The 21,003-nt window shown below is 36.4% G+C and overlaps 2 long non-coding RNA genes across 2 annotated transcripts; both read left to right on the top strand.

Annotated features, from left to right (window-relative positions):
* Positions 1 to 7,842: 7,842 nt before the first annotated feature.
* Positions 7,843 to 11,176, top strand: LOC132183264 (uncharacterized). The gene is made up of 3 exons (XR_009440388.1): positions 7,843 to 7,976; positions 8,117 to 8,184; positions 10,913 to 11,176. It is a non-coding gene; the product is annotated as an uncharacterized LOC132183264 (long non-coding RNA).
* A 7,623-nt stretch (positions 11,177 to 18,799) lies between these two features.
* Positions 18,800 to 20,799, top strand: LOC132183149 (uncharacterized). Its single transcript, XR_009440368.1, has 2 exons — positions 18,800 to 18,934; positions 20,541 to 20,799. It is a non-coding gene; the product is annotated as an uncharacterized LOC132183149 (long non-coding RNA).
* Positions 20,800 to 21,003: the final 204 nt, after the last annotated feature.

Below are 21,003 nucleotides of genomic sequence, written 5' to 3'. Positions count from 1 at the left end.
TTTTTCTTTCTTCTTTCTTCCTTTCTCTTCATGCATACAACACAGAGAGAGAGAGAGAGAGAGACCCACTCCTGAAACTCACTTCTCTTTTCCTTCTCTTTTCTTTTCTTTTCCCTTTCTTCTTTTCCTTTTCTCTTCTTTCTTCTAGAAGAACCCATATGGTCTTCTTTCTTCTGAGCTTATATCTTCTTCTTCTTCTCGTCCTCTTCTCTCTCTCTCTTGTTGCTGTTTTGTGTTCACAGAGGAACCCAGATCGATCGCTTACCTTCAAGAAACAAAACGCAAAACGCCTTACGAAAAGAAAAGAAAACATGAGAAAAAGAGAGAGAGAGAGAGAGATGAGAGAGAAACCTGGGAGCGGCGGCTAGGTTAGTGCTCCGGGACTGAAGATGAGCAGCGCCGGCAAAAGAGGAGCGGCAAGAGTGAGAGTGAGAAGAGAAGAGAAGATAGAAGAGTGAAGAGGAGCGGCGACTGGCGAGAGAGGAGCGGCGAGTCTGCTAGGTTAGAAATTTAGGAGGATTCTAGGTTTTTTTTTTTCCTTTTAAGTGGTCCTCAGTGGGGTGGGTACCCGCTGCCCAAATATTTATAAACCCGCCCCGCCCCGCATGGGTTGGAAGAAATCCAACCCGGATCCGCAAAAAAAAACAAAATCCGGCAGGGTGGGTTTGCAGGTTTTTGCCCACCCCTAGTGGCCAACCATACCCATGGGTTGACGATCCCTTTAAAGGTTGAGAGGGTGGCCGTCTTACCCCAATCACATCCTTGGGTGACCAACCATTCCCTTAGAGTGAAAGAGTGATTCGGCCACCCATGAACCTTTTTTTTTTTTTTTTTAAATATTTTTAATGTGATTAAATTCATACCGTTCACTTTGAATAAATGGTCCAAATTCTTGAAATTTTAGAAAAATTTGATCCATATGTTAGTACTTATGTTTATGTATATGTTTGTGCCCAACATTTTTAGAGTTTAGAGAAGACAATAAGGTTGTTGTATTGGTAGTAAAAAGAAGGTTGTAACACTCCAACTATTAATTATTATTAGAGATATACTCTCAACAACAAAACTCATAGATAAGAAGATCATTCAAAACTCAAAGATTCAAAATATATCTCATGGTCCAATTACAAGTTCAAATACAAGATAACATACATTCAAATGTAAACTGTTATCTTGTAGAGTTTTTACTTATCACAATTGTATTCATTTACTTATCTTGTAAACTGTTTAGTCTATATATATACAAAACCTATACCGTGTTTAGTTAAGGCAACAAACATATATTTAGAGACTTTATATGGTATTAGAGCTATTTTGACTCACGTCAAATTTTTTTTTTTTTCTACAATCTCTTTCCTGATGGCTCCTACTACGTCTACCCACACCTCAACCCCACCACTTGTTACCTTCATCCACTTCAATCCTCTCAAGTTGTCTCGTGACAACTACAACTATTGGCTAACGCAACTTGTTCCCCACCTCAAAGGTGGAAACCTATTCGGATAAGTTGACGACACCATCCGTGCTCCACCAAAAACACTATCTTTGACCAAAGATGGTATTGAAACCATCTCTCAAAATTCTGCCTACCTACATTGGTACATGCAAGACCAGCTGATTCTTAGAGCCATAAACTCATCATTGTCAGTGCAAATGCTCTCTCATGTCACACGTTGTGACAATTCCGGTGCTGTTTGGCTCACACTCGAAACCTTGTTTCAGTCACAATCGAAGGCTCGCACTCTGCAAGTCCACTTCAAATTGATCACTCTCAAGAAGGGCAATGACTCCATTGCCGATTATTACCAGAAGTTTCAACTTCTTGCCGACACGCTGGCTGCCGTGGATAAACCTCTCGATGACACAGAGATGGTATCCTTTCTCCTCGCAGGACTTGGATCAGACTATGATCTGCTTGTTACTTCCGTTCATACACGGGTTGAACCTCTCTCCATAGATGAATTTAATGGTCACTTGCTAGCTCATGAACTAAGGCTAGAACAAAACTTTACAGCAATTGATCTCTTTCTGTTGCTGGTGCAAATACTGCCTCACGCGGTCCCTCTTATTGTTGAGGATGTAGCACACATGGCTCCTACACCAATCACTCATCTAGATGTCAATCGGCCTCCAACAATTTCTCACGCTCCTCGCATGGCCGAGGACATACACCAGGTTATCACGGTCGTGGCTCTTCGCATGGCTCATTCTCAAATCGTCCCATATGTCATGTTTGCAACAAAATTGGTCATATTGCACTTGATTGTTACTCTAGGTTTGACAACAAGTACAATCGTGATACTGAATCTTCCCATCAAGCATATCTCACCACTCTAAGCAGCCACCCCAACCCCATATATATGGTACCCAAACTCTGGAACTACACATCACTTAACTTCAGATCTGTCCAACCTTAATCTCAAGGCTGGGGAGTACATTGGAACCGATCATTAGGGGTGAAATAGCGGTTGCAGTTAGCGGTTAGTCGCTAAAACCGTTAACCGCAACCGCCTAGGCGGTTAGTAATTTTTACTAACTGCCTCCGCTAACCGGGTAGCGGTTAACCGCCTACCACCCTGTTAGCGGTTAACCGCTTTTTTCTAACCGCTTTTTTGGGCTTTTTTTGGACTTTTTTCTTTGGACCGATTTTGGGCCGGTTTTGGACCGGGTTTGGGCCGGTTTTGGGCTCACTTTAAACATTTTTTTTTGCTCATTTTAAACTTTTTTTTTTTCCTTTTTCATGACCATTTTAGCATTAAAAATTGCTATATACCAAAATCGTGTTGGCCACCTTCTACAAATCTACACATCATATAATATACAAATAAAATTACAACAAAATCATCACTTCACTTGTAGTCTTATACATAAACTCAAACAAGTTCATAAACTCACGACTTATTGTTATATATATATATTATATTTAAGAAAAAGCGGTTAGTGGGTAGCGGGTAGCGGTTAGCGGATTTCCAAAACCCATTAACCGCTAACCGCAACCGCCAAGGCAGTTAGCGATTTTTACTAACCGCTTTCAAAGCGGTTAGGTGGTTAGCGGTTAACGGTTAACGGTTGCGGTTAGGCTGTTTTAAATTTCACCCCTACCGATCATATCCACATAGGCAATGGTAAAGGGCTTTCCATTCATCATATTGGAAACACCCGCATTTTATCTCCATCTCTCAATTGTGATTTATTAGATGTTCTCCATGTCTCACATATTACCAAAAATCTGATATTTGTTCACAAATTTACCAAGGATACTAATACCTTTTTTGAATTTCATCCCTACTATGTTCTTTTGAAGGATTGCTGTTCGGGGAAGGTGCTGCTTCAAGGCCCGAATAATCATGGTCTTTACCAATTTTTTCCTTCCGCAAATAATGTGCCATTGCTTGCCCTCATTGGTGAGCGTACCTCTCTCTCTCTCTCTCTCTCTCTCTCAATGGCACGCACGTTTAGGTCACCCTACATTCAAGCTTGTTCGTCAAGTCCTTTCATCATTTCGTCTTCCAATTACGTCAAATAAAATTCTGGAGCTATGTCGTGCTTGTCTCAGTTCCAAAAGCAAGCAACTACCGTTTGCGACATCTCAGTTTCAAGCAAAATGTCCCTTAGAACTCATTTATAAGGATGTATGGGGTTCTTCCCCTATTTGTTCAAAAAATGGTTCTAAATATTATGTTTCGTTTCTAGATGCTTTTAGTAAATACACTTGGTTATATCACATTTCTTGTAAAGGTGATGTCACCAACGTTTTTATTAAATTCAAACTTGATGTTGAATGTTTCTTTGAATCCAAAATTAAATCTGTGCAATCTGATTGGGGAGGCAAATATCACCCCTTGAACAAATTACTTCTTTCTCATGGAATTTCTCATTGCATATCTTGCCAACATACGCACCAACAAAATAATGCTAATGAGCGGAAGCATCGTCACATAGTCGAAACCGGTCTTGCTCTCTTATCAAATGCTAACATGCCCTCATATTTTTGGGATAATGCTTTCTCCATTGCATGTTATTTAATAGAATGCCTACTCCATTGCTCAAAAATAAATCTCCCTTTGAAACACTATTCAAACGTTCCTCTGATTATCAATTTCTTCATACGTTTGGTTGTGCATGTTGGCCAAACTTACGTCCTTACAACTCACACAAACTCCAGCAAAGGTCCACTCAATGTCTTTTCTTAGATTATAGCCCTCAACACAAAGGCTACAAATGCCTAAATCTCAACACTGACTGATTATATATTTCGCGTGATCGTTTTGATGAAACCACATTTACGTGTTCATTAAATCCCACTCAAAATCCAGCCCAAAATAACTCTGTTTTGCAGGTTCATCCGTCAATTCCTATCCTCACACCTTTGATTATTGGGACTCTAGTAGTTCACTCCACGAATGCGCATCCTTCAGCAGCCTAAGCAGAAACAAATCCACATAGCCCAACTCAAGTAGCAACCGATTGAGCCAATCAAATCCCTACAGATGTTCCAACTCCACCTTCCTCACCTTTACCTTCTTCAACCCCTAGCACCACGCAGGTCCAACCAAAATCCCCACCAACCTGGCTATACCTGCTTTCCCAATGACTACCTGAGCAAAGAATAATATCACAAAACCCAGAACTCTCACCGACGACACCGTCCATTATCCCCTTCCTCATGCCTTAGTTGCTACCTCAACCTCCTAAGAACCGGAACCCACTTGCTACTCCTTAGAATGAAAAACCCTCTCTAGAGAAAAGCCATGAATATGGAATTTGATGCTTTACTCCACAACCATACCTGGAATGCTTTACTCCACAACCATACCTGGAATATGGTTCCTCCATCTTTAGCACAGAATATAATTGGGTGTAAATGCGTGTTCCGATTGAAGAGAAAAGCTGATGGTTCTATTGACCGCTACAAAGCCCGACTCGTTGCAAAAGGCTTTCATCAACAAGAAGGTGTCACTACAAGCAATATGGTCTTTAGCGACCAAACTATTAGCGGCGACTCAAAAGTCGCCGCTAATAGTGGACGTTTAAAACAAAAAAAAAAATTATTTAGCAGCAACAACAATAGCGGCGACTAAAAGTCGCCACTATTAACCATCATTAGCGGCGACTCCGACTGCTCGCCGCTATTAAGAATCAATAGCGGCGACAGCGGTCGCCGCTAATAATACTCCAAACAGTGGCGACCCTAAAGTAGCCGCTGATAAGTGGTCATTAGCGGCGACTATAAAGTCGCCGCTATTGACATAAGAAAAAAATTTTAAAAATAATTAAAAAACTCATTAGCGGCAACCCGAAAGTCGCCGCTATTGATGGGTCATTAGCGGCGACCTTTTGAGGTGCCGCTAATGACCCCTCAATAGCGGCGACTTTTGTGTGGCCGCTATTAACACGGGAAAAAGTAATTAAAAATTAAGCAGCGGCGACCGTAAAGTGGCCGCTGATGATTGTCAATAGCGGCGACACTTGTGAGTTGCCGCTGATGAATAGTCATTAGCGGCGACTTTATAGTGGCCGCTATTGACATAAGAAAAAATTAAAAAAAAATAATTAAAAAACTCATTAGCAGCGAGTAGAAGTCGCTGCTATTAATTGGTCATTAGCGGCGACTAAAGAAAGTCGCCGCTAATGACCTATTAATAGCGGCGACTTCTTAGTTGCTGCTATTTACCCCTGAAAATATATATATATATAAATATATATTGGGGCGATGCTATTGACCCTACATATATAATAGAAAAAATTATTTACCAAAAATTCACCTCCGATAATTTGTCATTATTTCTTTTATATTAATTATCGGTGAATTTTTTTCTATTTTATATTCTTATTTTATATAAAAAATCAATATTTATTTTTTTCTTTTAAAGAAAACAAATTCTCCTATTAATTATTATTGAATTTTTCTATTTCTTATTCTTATTTTAACGTTTGATCGAACAATCGACCGATCTTGGTGAATTAATTCGATTGATTGTGATAGGATCAAATGATTAATCAAACATCCGATCAATCCAAGTTAATTAGTTCGATTGATCGTGATATGATCAAATGATCGATCATAATGAATTAGTTCGATTGATCGTGATGGGATCAAATGTTTGATCGAACATCCAATCGATCCTGGTGAATTAGTTCGATTGATCGTGATAAGAACAAATGATTGATTGAACATCCGATTGATCCTAATGAATTAGTTCGATTGATTGTGATAGGATCAAATGTTATATCAAACATCCGATTGATCTAAATGAATTAGTTCGATTGATCGTAATAGGCTCAAATTATTGATCAAACATCCGATTGATCCTACTGAATTAATTTGATTGATCGTGATAGGATCAAATGATTGATCAAACATCCGATTGATCTTACTGAATTAGTTCGATTGATTGTGATAGGATCAAATGTTCGATCAAACATCCGATCGATTTAAATAAATTAGTTCGATTGATCGTGATAGGATCTAATTATCGATCAAACATCCGATTGATCCTACTGAATTAATTCGATTGATCGTGATAGGATCAAATGATTGATCAAACATCCAATCGCTCCTAATGAATTAGTTAGATTGATCGTGGTATGATAAAATGATCGATCAAACATTCGATCGATCCAGGTAAATTAGCTCGATTGATCGTGATAGGATCAAACGATCGATCAAACATCTGATCGATCCTAAGGAATTAATTCAATTGATTGTGATAAGATCAAATGATCGGTCAAACATCTGATCGATCCTTGTAAATTAGTTCGATTGATCGTGATAGGATCAAATGATTGATCAAACATCCGATCGCTCCTAATGAATTAGTTAGATTGATCGTGGTAGGATAAAATGATCGATCAAATATTCGATCGATCCAGGTAAATTAGCTCGATTGATCGTGATAGGATCAAACGATCGATCAAACATCTGATCGATCCTAAGGAATTAATTCAATTGATTGTGATAGGATCAAATGATCGGTCAAACATCTGATCGATCCTTGTAAATTAGTTCGATTGATCGTGATAGGATCAAATGATCGATTAAACATCCGATCGATCATAATGAATTAGTTTGATTGATCGTGATAGGATTAAATATTTGATCAAACATCCGATCGATCCTAGTGAATTAATTCAATTGATCGTGATATGATCAATTGATAGATCAAACTGGATACAATTGATGGTTCAATCGAATATTCAATTGAACTGTAAGCTTTTTATATTATCTTAGTGCCTTAGTTATATTGATCTTGTATTATCTTTGGATTTTGTATTATTTTATAATTAATTATAAGATAAATATCAACTTAATGATCTTTATCATAAAAATTTATTAAATGGAAATATTTAGTTAATACTATAATAATAAAAACATATTACAAGAGAAAAATTAAAAAAACAAACATCCGATCGATCCTAGTGAATTAGTTCGATTGATCGTGATATGATCAATTAATAGATCAAACTGGATACAATTGAAGGTTGATCTTTATCATAAAAATTTATTAAACGGAAATTTTTAGTTAATATTATAATAATAAAAACATATGACAAGAGAAAAATTAAAAAAAAAAACAAAAAAAAAAATAAATAAAAATTAAAAAATTGTAAATATAATTTTTTTTTTGAAAAAAAAATACCCCAAATAGCGGCGACATATTGGGTCGCCGCTATTTGAGATCAATAGCGGCGATTATAGTCGCTGCTATTGATTGTGAAAAATAAAATTAGCGCCATCTCTGAAATTGGCACTAATTTCTGAAATTTTCATCCATTTGTTATGTTTTCTGTAAATTTTTGGACCATTTTGTTTGACCCAAATCCCTAATCCGTAACCCCAAAGTCCCACACCCCTCATCATTCCCTCACTCTCACTCTCTCTCTCTCTCTCTCTCTCACTCCGACGCGGCACACGTTTCTCTCTCCGGCGCACTCAACTCTCTCCGGTTGCTATCTCTCTGGCGTACCTCTCTCCGGTATGAACCCTTATTTGGTTTCTTGTTAATATTACATTAATACCTTTTCATGTGAGACTACTCTGTTTTTTTTTTAAAAAAAAATGCTTCTTTTTGCTTCTTTGTTGTTGAAATGTTTAGACACTATTTCAACCCTACAGGAATATGTCTTCATTTGCTGCTTGAGTGCTGGGATATCCCTATTTTGGGTTTTTGCCTTGGACACCAGGTACTTCTGCTTAATGTGCTTGCAAAATGGCTATCATAAATTTATCTTCCAATTCATCTTAATATTCTATGTATGTGTCTACAATTATCATGTGTTACTTAATCCCATTTTATATGCTCTAGGAGCCTTCTGTTACAGTTGTTCATTCCCATCTAAAATTTATTTCTTTTAATTCCTATCTAATATTTTTAAGTTATGCTCTATGCCATATTCACATGTTTCACTGAGAATACAGGTTTTTCCAAAATTGGTGCTTATGTATTGTATTGAGCAACCTCATAGACTCTAATGGTCCTCCGAGAGTAGGCTCCTATATTTGTTGTGGTGTATTGCATAAAACCAACATATATATAACCTCTTCATTTGTTGTGGCAATATGACATAGACATAATAATTGGTTGGGATGTGTTTCACACACATATCTACATTCACATAAGCACGCACATTCACACAAAAATACTATAGCACAGCTTTACGAAGATATATTGATTATTGAGATTCTAGGTTGTAACTTATGTTTAATTTTCTCCTCACCTTAGTTTTTCCTATGAATAATTCGTTGTTAAGTTTAAGATTTGTGATTCTGTGCATGTATAATGTTTTAACAAAAAAGAAAAAAAAAATCCATCAAAATAAACAACTTCAAAGGGTTCCCTTAACAATTTTATATATGTGCAGATTCTTAAGTAGTCTTCAGGCATTGCTTTTAACTATATATATCTAAGATCCATACCAAAGGATCAGCTGACTTGTATACAAATCATGGGTCCTGCATTTTAGAAATTTTTGGTCTTGAAGGTTTTTGAGTCTAATTTTGTTTTAGCAGCATCAAAGTATGTAGCTTTCCCTCATTTCTCTCTCTCACTCTCTCAAATCGTTTAAATTGTATCTGTCATATTTGCTGCAGTATTTCTTCCTCTGTTTCTTATTAATTTATCCATGACATTTTGCACACTATCAGATGTAATCTTTAGTGTAGTTCTGGTTTTTGGCCTCTGCGTAGGCTGTTTTCAGCCTGCTTTGCCATGTTTGTTTTAGGTGTTGATGTGTAATTGGTTCTTGTTTTGATCTATAAAGTTGCTTATTCATCAAAAAAAAAAAAAAAAAAACAGTTTGGGGAGGTCGAACAACCCCCAAATTCCTGAAAACCATATGCATTAATTAAGTTAATTAAGATTAATCATAACCCACATGTGTTTTCCATATATAATAGTGGTTCAAATAATAGGACATGGGACCCATGTTGTCATTCAATGGTTTTTGTCTATTTATAAAAATCATTTTCATGTACTATATATATACTGCTAAGTTTGAAACTGATCAAACCATCTAGATTCACATTTTTGGACCCTCATAAATTGGATTTTTCCTACATATATATGTGTTTGGATTGTATTGGTCAAGGTAAGGTATTTTGTAATTGATGATCAACATGATGTAAATTTCTTCAACTCACTTTTTTTCTTTCTTTTTTTCACCTCAAGTACTGACTGTCTGGCTGGCCGTATCCTTTGTAGCCAGTTATTTATTTATTCTGCTTCTTTTCATAAATTGCTTTCCTAAATTTGGTGACACTTTAATGTTCCCAATATTCTTGATCCTTAGTAGTATTAATGATAGTTTAGTTGTAAGTTTCATTTTTTTTCAAATGGAAATTTATTGGGATCATCATCTAGTGGCTGGCATAATTAATTTCACTGAGGGTAAAACTAGAAAATAAATTAAAAAAAAAAGATAATCATAATCAATTATAACGTATAATTTAAAGTGAATGTTTGATAAACCTAAAAATCTAGTTCGATTTGTTTGTGAACAAATTTTGAAAAGCAAATCAAATTAATGAAAAGTTTAAGTTTATGCATGTTTGTTCAGACAGTTAATGTAATTCAGGTTGGATTTAGATGCAATGAACATTTACCGACTCCCTGTAAAAAAAAAAAAAAAAATGTACTGACTCAATTGAAGAAAATACTTTCTTTTTCATTCTCACAATAATGTTTTAGCGAGACACGATGACATAAATAGAAAACAAGAAACAAAATAATGTTCTCCATCAAATTCCGGATTTGATGGAGAACATTGCTAAGGAAGTTCATTTGTTTGAAATCTTTTGAATGTTTTTGTTTTCTCTTCTCAAACCGGAAACATTTACGAACAACTCAAATACAAAACACTTTTTCCAACCAAAAATAAAAAAAAAATACCTCCATAACACATTAACAAGCAATGCTCTTTTAAAGCATTATTACAACATCTCTCTACCCAATAAATATCCAAAAGGTTTCTAATGATATTTAGATGATTAACAAGATATTTTATCATTTAATATTTTAATACTCCAATATGATGGTATAGCCTATATCCCAAAAGCCTATATGGGACATGGGGTCAAAGGTATGTCATTTGCTTGCCTTAAAGAGTTGGTGATGTACATTTGGTGACGTACATCACCAACCTTGTAATTGCCACTCCTTGGATTATAGTCCAATGTCCATAGTCCACTAAGGCCCTTCATTGCCATCTGTAAGAGGTAGCTTCACCTTAATCAATTATTGACTTTAATCCCAAAAGAACAAAGACATGACTTCCAAAAAGACATCTTCAGCACGCCTCTTTAATGTCATAACCCTTATGTATCTTAGATGTTGGTAAATAGTTCCAAGTTGAATAGTTCCATATTATAGAGGTAACGTTTATCTTCTCTAAACACGCTTGTGATTAAATGTAGGGAAGGAGTAACTTGTGATAGTGACATCGAGATGGATAAGAGTTGGATGCAAGAACCTATTCGATGTTCAGATCGATATCTAAAAGGACTTGAAGAATTCCTTACAATGGCGCGTCCATGTGTGGATGTAAATAGTATTATGAGGTGTCCATGTTGTGATTGTGCAAATCGATATTTTCGTCATATTGAATTGGTGGAGAGTCACTTCCATATGCAATGCTTGCACCAACTTGTTTTAATGGTTTAGCTATTATTCCTTTGCTTGATGAGATGAAGTCCTTTTTTTTTTTTTGGACATAGTTTGTGCTCATAGGTGAGGACTCAAACCCTTCAATATATGTAAGGTTTGTTGCTCTTAGGGTCCACAATTCAAAGGCAAGCCTTGGATTGGGTGGTTTAGTTTGATTGACTTGGGATGAGTTTGCTTTTGATTATAACCTTATTGTCCGAACGTCCCCAACATGTCATTATTTTGTGTTGTTGTTTCCCTCTTTTCACTTTTTGTTTCATGATAAGAAGTGAATCCTTGAATCCACTTGTCCTTCCATATGCAATGCTTGCACCAACTTGTTTTAATGGTTTAGCTATTATTCCTTTGCTTGATGAGATGAAGTCTTTTATTTTTTTTTTGGACATAGTTTGTGCTCATAGGTGAGGACTCAAACCCTTCAATATATGTAAGGTTTGTTGCTCTTAGGGTCCACAATTCAAAGGCAAGCCTTGGATTGGGTAGTTTAGTTTGATTGACTTGGCATGAGTTTATTTTTGATTATAACCTTATTGTCCGGATGTCCCCAATATGTCATTATTTTGTGTTATTGTTTCTCTCTTTCACTTTTTGTTTCATGATAAGAAGTGAATCCTTGAATCCACTTGTCCTTTCATATATATGCAATGCTTGCACCAATTAACTTTAGTTATCTCGAGCGATTTGACTATAAATAGGCTTGATGTAATTCTCATAACTATTATATAATAACATCTATTTTAAGCAGGTTTGTTTTTTTTTTTTTTTTTTTTTTTTTAAATATCATTAGCGGCGACCTCAAGGTCGCCGCTAATGATTTTTTTATTCTGACGATTATCAATAGCGGCGACCTAGATGTCGCCGCTACTGACTATCAATAGCGGCGACCTTACCAAGGAGGGGGAGGGGTGGAAGCGCAGTATGCATAGAGATGCAGGGGATGAGGGGGAGGTGAAACCAAGTAGTATTGTAAACATCCCTAGCGTCCAGCTTGGGAATGTTCCACTTACTGAAGTCATTATCACCATCAACCAAAATATTTTCATAGTTAACCACGTTCTGTGGCAAACTGGAATTAGAGCTAACAGAAGATGTAGATCTCCACATTATGACACACAAACTAAACTCATAATCACTCACTAGGTGAAGTCTTAAAGGATCTCATCCTAGGTACTCACTCACTGTGTAAACAGTCTCTGAATAAAGGCTTCTTCCTAAAGACACTAGACTATCTAGGTCGCCGCTATTGATAGTCAGTAGCGGCGACATCTAGGTCGCCGCTGTTGATAGTCAATAGCAGCGACCCAGATGGTCGCCGCTATTGACCATCATCAGCGGCGACACTCGGCCCATTTCAAGCTTTTTTTGCGGCAACAAAAAAAGTCATTAGCGGCGACTAAAAGTCGCCGCTATTGACCCATCAATAGCGGCGACCCCAGATGTTGCCGCTATTGATCATCAGTGGCGGATTAATACCAGCAACTGAATAGCGGCCAAGGGTCGCCGCTATTGATCAATAGCGGCGACGTTTTGCTCATTAGCGGCGACTTTGGGTCGCCGCTAATGAGCAAATTTCTTGTAGTGTATATTTAAATAAATATTGTGGGATGGGACAAGGTCTAGTGCCAGTTTTCGCTACAACTATCTATTTTTTGTTTCTTCATTTGAAGATTGTTGATTGACTTATTTCCATTAGAGGGATGGATCCCAGGTTGGTGGAGGCATCGCTTAATGGAAACGTCATTGAACTGCAAAGATTAATTGAAGAGGAAACGCTTTGCTGGTTGTGGCTGTACTTATCGCAACTATGACCTACCAAGCCATAGTAAGTCCTCCCAATGGCGTTTACAGCGGCGATGATTACTATCAGCCAATTTACATGAATTCATTCCATTCATGCTTCCAAACTCTATTGGATTTTTTGTATCGTTTGCAGTGATTATATTGGCTACGGATAAGTTTCCACTCAAAGCATTGCTGGGGATCGTTGTGCATTGTTTGGCTGCAAGTTATCTTTGTGGGCTTTTGTTGATTGGACCTACTAGTTTCACTACTGCACGTTGGGGGATGACAATAATAGGAATAATCGTCTTGATCGACTTCGTTCGCTTGGGCTTCTGGTTAGTCCACAAGTGGTCCAAAGAAATTAGAAAAAGAAGAATCTAATGATAGAGAACCTGATGCTGCAGTATAAAATATACTTGGTATTTTACTTTGTCCCCAAGTTTAAGGATATTTTTGTATTTTTATATATTTTTTTTCACCAAATATTTTTCTTGGAGAATACTGATCAAACCTTAGCCCCTTAATTTAAGTTTTTTAAGGCTTCGTTTGTTTTAGCGTAAAATATTTTTTATCATAAAATATTTTCAGGGAAGTCATTTTACATGAAAATATTTTACGATGAAAATATTTTTCTGCGTTTGGAGCTCACACGGAAAATCACAAATATTTTTTATATTTTCATTTAATCATATTAACATATAAAATGTAATTTTTATTCACAACATAAAAATACCAATATACAATAATTTAATAAAATATAAAAATACCCGCACTGGACTTGACCAGGACCTGTCCGTGACCTCGCTGGGACCAGACCGGGACTTGACCTGGACTTGCCCGCGACCCCGCCAGGACTTGACTAGGACTCGACTGGATCTGCCTGGGACCCGCCCCAGACTTGACTGGGACCTGCCCAAGACCCCCCGTCCCCCCGGCATTTGCCTGGGACTTGATTGGGACCCGCCCGACACTTGACCGGACTCGCCCAAGACCCTGCTAGGATCTGATCTGGACCCGTCCAGGACTCGACCAGACTTGCTCGGGACCCGCCCGGTACTTGACCGAAACTCGCCCGGGTAGGTCCCAGGCAAGTTCGTTCGGGTCCTAGGCAAGTCCCGGGCGGGTCCCGTGCAGGTCCGGTAGGGTCCTGATCAAGTCCCGGAGAGGCCTTGGGCGAATCCCGGTCAAGTCCCGAGCAGGTCCTAGGCAGGTTCGGTCGGGCCGAGCGGGTCCCGATCAGGTCCCGGCAGTGTCCAGTCAGGTCCGGGCGGGTCCTGGTCAAGTCCCGGGCTAGTCCCGGTCAAGTCCCATGTGAGTCCCGAGCAGGTCCCAAGCAGGTTATTACAGTATTTCAGAATTATTTATCTATTTGTTTATTTGGGGTAATTAGGGTATTTCTTTTCCCTATTTGTTATTTTTTCTCTTCTTGAATTCCCTTTTTAATATTAAATTCTTAGTTTTTGCTACTATTATACACTTTCATAACAACCTAATTCTTCTCGACATTAGTTGGTATCAAAGCTTAGCGTCTTCTTGGGGTGATTTTTTTTTCATCAGTTTTCATGGCAGGTGGTCGTGGTCGTGGTCGTAGTCGGCTTGTACATGTTATGAATGAAGAAGTCCCTTACCAAGAACGCAATGTACAAGATGTGATAATTGAAGATTTGTGGAGGAAGGGTGTAGAGTTAACCCAGCGTCTAGTGGCGCAAAATGTGGAGATGTATAGCAATATTGTCGATCATAATCAGAATCCAATTTTGAGAACTCGTATCACAATCCTATTATGGTTTAGAAACAATATGTTTGGGATGAACAACATGAAGATTTAGACTTCAGAGTTGAGTTTCTAGAATTTTCTGGCACCCTCACATCCTTGACTATTATTAGCATGTCTTAAGCTCATCTACCAAATCCATCTACTGTGGTGGGGGAAGATAAATTTATTAAGGAAGATTTTTTGTAGATTGGGTCTCTCGAGCAATCTATAATATATATCCTCACGAAGATGATTTATTGAAGGAGGTAACTTTTGTGGTCAATATTGAAAATGTTATTGAAGAAAATAATAACTATCACGTGTTTGATGAAAGCTCTAAATTTGAAGGGTTTAGGATCGGAGAAATTAGTTTTGTGAATTTTCTTAGGGTAGACAATATTTTATTAAATTCTCTTGATGATGGTGGTTTGATCAGTTTTACGTGGTAGATGAGAATTTTATCTTTAAACGGAAGAGATCGTTGATCCTTTTTGGAAGATCTTCATGACACGTGAAAGGGAGAAAATAACACAAATGTTTCATTTGATAATGAATTTATAAAAATAAGTGTTTTCTTTTGGAGGGACAATTTGGAGATATTTAACAAACGTGGCCAACTTTTCTATAGAAATTAAGCAAAAGTTAGCCATGTGATTGCGTACGCGTCGACCTAAGAAGGGTGTCTTCTTCTTCGACAATTTGTGAATATTTAACAAATATGGCCCATTCCTCACCCCCACCCCCCGAAAAAAAAAATAATAAAAAATAAAAAATAACACGGCTGCGTCCTAAAAAGTTCGCGATTTTGATCAAACGGACAAACCTAGCACGACTTTTCCACCAAAAGCAAAACTAGGCCATGTTAAAGTCCTTTCATTAAAGAGATTTTCCTGTTCAAGATATAAGACCGAAGAGTCCTCCCGATTCACACACACACACACACACACACAGATTTTCCTGTTCAAGATATAAGACCGAAGAGTCCTCCCGATTCACACACACACATATATATATATATATATATATATATTTTTAAATTTTTTTAAAAAATTATATCGGATATATGAGACTCATGTGTAGGACTCATGACTCCACAGATAGATCCAATGCTAATTTAAAAAAAAAAAAGAAGATGAAAAAACGATCAAACGAGAAAATGAAGCATTTTTCTTCGCAAACTAACTTGTTTCGATCAATGGACTGCAAGTTTATTTCAGAGTCTCAACTTCTACCATTATATTAAATAAAATGAAAGTTTACAAGCAATCACTCAATTGAGAAAAGCTATACACATTCTCTCATATATTTTTTAGTGTACATTTTCTTATGTGACAGTGAAAATAATTATGAGATTCAAAATCTAATGGTGATTTTCACTACCATGTCATAAAATGTGTATTTTGAAGTGTGGGAGTAGAAGTGTGAGTAACATTTCTCTTTTCTTATTAACATGGGTTGTTCCAATTACCAAAATTTTTACTTGTTCCGGCTGGAGTCTTCTTCTTTTCGAACAACACATTTAAAGGTAGGCGTGCTAAAAAGTTGGGCTAATTAATTTTTACACGACTTACAAACTCGACATGAGCTCAAGATAAAATTGATAGATTAAAGTTGCGAGATTTGACTCGTTTAATTAAATAGATCGAATTATAGTTGACCTATCGATGATAGCTTAAATGTACTTAATTTCTTTATGGTATTTAATTGAAAAATATTATTTAATCATTAAACATGAGATTAAATAATATACTAATTCAAGTAAGTGGGAATTAAATAATAAAACCAAGAAAAAAAAGAGAGGAAAGAACAAAGCAAACGATCATGTTAATTGTGGCTGTGCGTGAAAGAAAGTGTAAATCACTGTGGAGAAAAAACAAGAAAATTTGTTTTCTTTGTGAAAGAATGGACCGGATAAAGAAGTGGCGCATGAACAAAAGAGAACTGTCAAGTGGGCCCAAAAAGAGCAAAACAAGCTAAGCCATAAGAAAGAGAGTTGACCAAGAAAGTTTTTCAGTCTTATTAAGTCACCGTCTATAATTGAGGGTGCCTTTAGCATTAAGATTTTATAAACAAAAAGCTTAATTTTAAATTAAATTACAGAAATTGAATTGTTTGGTATTGCGTTATTAAGAAATTGTAATTTTGAAAATGTAAATTTTGTGCGTTTTCAAATCGCATGTAAGGAGATATTTTTTTAAAAATACACAATTTTAAATAATAAACTGCAATTTTATAGGCCAAGCAATGATTTTGCCAAACGCTTAATTGTGTTTTTAAAAATCACGTTTTCAAAACATAGCCTTAAAGTCCTTTTATGAATAAAAAAAAAAAAGAAAAAAAAAAAAGGACTTGTTTAAGCTCCTTTGCTATGTTCAGCTTTGCAAAGATATAGATAGAAACAACAGCATCGTCTAGATTCAGCAACAACAGCAACTGTCCCTTTTACCTCGTCTTTTGGCTTCTCCTCACGCTTGGGTTTTATCGAGATTTTGTTGGGAAACTTAGATCGGCTCTTGTGTTGCTGATCTACTCTTTTGCCGCTGACCTAAGCCCGTACGTACCACTACACGCTTCTTCCTAGTGCCAATATGCCCAGTAGGCAACATACTTTTTCTCTCTTCTTTTGGCACATGCTAGATGTGGTTCGTGCAAGCCGGAGTATGGATCGTGTGGATCTCACGCGTGGGGTTTCCTTTGCTGGATCTTGCCATTGATGTTGGTTTTCTTTGTTTTGTTGTGTTATCTTGGCCTTTACGCTGAGGATGAATAGTTTCGGTGTGAGGGGTTTGTCTCACGGCCGGGTTAATAAAACTTATTTTTTTAGGAATTAGGCCTACTCATGTATTCAGATCTAGTCTGCCCAGAGTAGATCTGTCCCTTAAATTAAGTGTGCACATGGGTTGGACCGGAAGATGTAGATAGGTTTTTAATTGTTAGATTTTCAGTGTATCTACTATGTTGTATTTTTCATAGTTTTTTGCTATGTTTTCTCTGTAAGAGCTTTACGCTATGGATCTCTTATTAATTATGGAATGAAGATGAAAGAATACCCTCAAAAAGAAAAAAAAAAAAAAACACTTCTCACGTACTCCTACCTAAAAAGAGGGCAAAAACGAGAGGAAGGGTCCTAGACTCCTAGTTGCAGGGGATCTCATCCCTAAAAATTGAAGGTGTTAGCAAGCAATTTGAGCCTAATAGAGAGGTTTTCAATGGTATTTGGAACAAAAAATTTTGGTTTTCTTGGGGCGATGCTACAAAAAGAATAATGATATAAGGTTGACTATAGTTCTCTTAGATTTTTTTTTTTTTTTTTTTTTTTTTAAATATGATATGGCTTTTAAAATTACTATTGATGGTCATTATTGAATTTTGATCTATTGGTAATTTTAAAAGTCACATCACATTTGTGAGGACTCTAATCCTCCTTATATCATTACTCTTACAATAATACATACTCATTTTTTTTTTTTTTTTTTTTAAGTTTTATATATTTTTATTAAGAGCGACGCCTGTCATAATTTTATTGATGCTTATTCTGCATACTAACAAAATTTATAAAGTGTTTTGATGAAATTTGACCGTAAAAATTAAATTATTATTTTATTCTACCTAGAAAACATTTAAATTATTTTTTATAGCATAAAGAGCAATTTATAATTTATGTTACAAAATTAATTTTACATTCATCCCCAAGTAAATTCTCATATTTTTGTCAGATATTGTCAATCGTTCACGGGATCCAGTGTGCAGGACAAATGATGCCAAGTTCCGCACTCGTCACCATGAATGACAAGAATAAATGAGCTTGAATAAGCAACATGCTTCTTGCATTTTGAGAGTCGTCATATTTATCCTTACTTCATTGTTTCTGTTTCTCATTTTCTTTTTCACTTTCTGTCCGTTTACTTCGACGTAAAATGATTTTCAGAAAATAATTTTCGTATTTTACGGTGTTTACTACGACGTAAAATAGTGGTCAAACCGAAAATGATTTCGATTTGACCAAAAAACCTTTACATTTTCAGGAAAATGGTTTACAATTTTTAATTTCGTAAACCATTTTCCCTCCTCGGCTCGAAGCTATTCTGATTAGAAAAAAACAAAAAAAAACCCGACGATTTCTCTTCACCTTCACGCACAGCTGCAGCTTCTCCTTCACCTTCCCGCTCAACACACACAGGCTGCACAACTCATCTCTCTCTCGGCCGAGCTTCGCTCTTCAAACCCGAAGCAGGTACTCTCATCTCTCTCTTTCTTTGTTGAATTGTATGTATGGAGCGATTCATGGAGCATTTTGATTTTGGTTTGATTTTGGTTTCTTTCTCTGTTGGACAACTGGAATTCATGGAGCATTTTGATTTTGGTTTCTTTCCCTATTAATGTGTCAGATCTGCGATTTTTTTCTAAAGCTTTTCAAGATAAAATTTTTTCTGAAGATTTTTTCTCTGTTTGTCTGAAGCTTTTCGATCTAGAGAAAGAAAATTTCAGATCATCGATTGTGTTTTACTCTCATATCGATCAGTTGGGACGGATTGGGTTTTGGGTCTATGGTGTGGATTTTGGAAAATGAGAACTTCTAGAGTTGTTTTGGGGTTTTTGATGGGTAGCTGTTGTTTTTCTTGCTTTTTGCCTTTAATTGCTCTGACTGGCTGCGAAGAGAATATGGGATGCGATTGGGAAGAGAGTAGAGAATAAATGTCGTAGCTCTGTTTATGGTTGAATTTGGCTATGATTGTTTTGAATTTCTCGTGGTTTTGCCCACTTTGGTTCGTGTTTGTAGTAAAATTCATCACGCCCCCTCTGCCTCTTATGTAAAAAGGGAGCCAAAAAGAATTGTAGTCGTGCAAAAGTGGTTTACTTGAAACCTTTTTCAGAACGTCAATGTATGTTGCACACACCCATCATTATTGTCTACAGCAAATCTTCATTGCCATGGAAGATTATGAACATTTTACTTGTGATATCAAAAGCCATAAAAAGAGGGGAGTATGACCCACAAGAGAGGCCCAGTTACTTTGGACAATTGCAATCCATGGCTTTGAACACCAACTGTTTGACGAAAATGGCCAAAGAAGAAGTTCACCAACAGCAACATCACCAACTGGGTCTCTGTCTTTGTCTCTCTCTTTCTCTCTCTCCCAGTTCACTCCCTCAACCTCACCACCACCACCTCTGTCCTCTTTTTTCTCTCTTTTACCATTTTTCTCTCTGGATTTTCTTGCTCTCCATGGACCGAAGTGACAAGCAGCAGCAGCAGCTGTCGTTGGCCAAGTGCGCGCAGCAGCGATGCAATGAAGAATGGTTTGTTTTATGCATTTGTTTTTTTCTATGTTTGAGTGTTGTAATTCACTTTAATTATCTTATTTTTATTATAAGCATATATTTTCATTTCTTAATTGTTTGATATCTCGGTTTATGCCTTTTATCTTGTAATTAGTTCTTATTCCTGTTCATGTGTGCTGGATGGCTAGCTTTTTATTCTATCGTTGCTGAAGTGATGCAATGAGTGATATGTTTTGATGTTTAATACACTTCAGTATCAGATTTTTAGTTCCTGCCTTCCTTTGAATAAAGTTAAATAATTTGTATGCATGTATTTCTATTCTAAAAATTGCTTGAGTTATGTGCTGAAAGGGATGGCTTTATTTTCTTTTCTTGTTTCTTCTATTTTCTTCTCCTTTTTCTTTTTTCAATACTTTATTTTCTGTCTAATGTTGTGACATGCTTTTTATTTTTGTTTTTTTTTAATGAACTGGCCCATTGCTTAGAAAGGGATGGCCTTAAGTCCATCCTTGAAGCACTTGGTTGCTGAACTGGTTCCATTTTTATGTTGTTTGTAGATAGATTCGACCATTTGAATGGAGATGAGAAGGTAGCAAGAGGATTTCTGGTAAAGAATGCTAAGCTTAGAAAGTTTTGGTTGGACAACATCTTCAAAAATCATGGAAATTAGAATTTGCGTATTATTGATATGTAGTAAGATACTAATTAACTTGGATGGTAGTTCTTTGGCCAAAATATTATAATATTTGTGGTTGAATTTTAGAATTCATGGTAATTTTTTGTTCAAGCAAGATGAAAGTAACTTACTTGCCCTTTCATATGTATCAATCTTCCTAGATGTGGAATATTCATAATATTGATGTATGGACATTTTTAGATACAGTACTTTCACTATTTTTTTTTTTCTAAAAAAATAGAAAATCCAAAAATATTCTCAAATAGGTTGATTGTTTTTGTCAAATTTTAACAATCAAACATAAATTATTTTATATTAATATTTTTATATTTTGAATAAAAATT

Source organism: Corylus avellana, chromosome ca5 (genome assembly GCF_901000735.1).
Source record: "Corylus avellana chromosome ca5, CavTom2PMs-1.0".
Lineage (NCBI taxonomy): Eukaryota > Viridiplantae > Streptophyta > Magnoliopsida > Fagales > Betulaceae > Corylus > Corylus avellana.
Note: the sequence above shows the minus strand (reverse complement) of the source record. Positions and strands in the feature narration are given on the sequence as shown.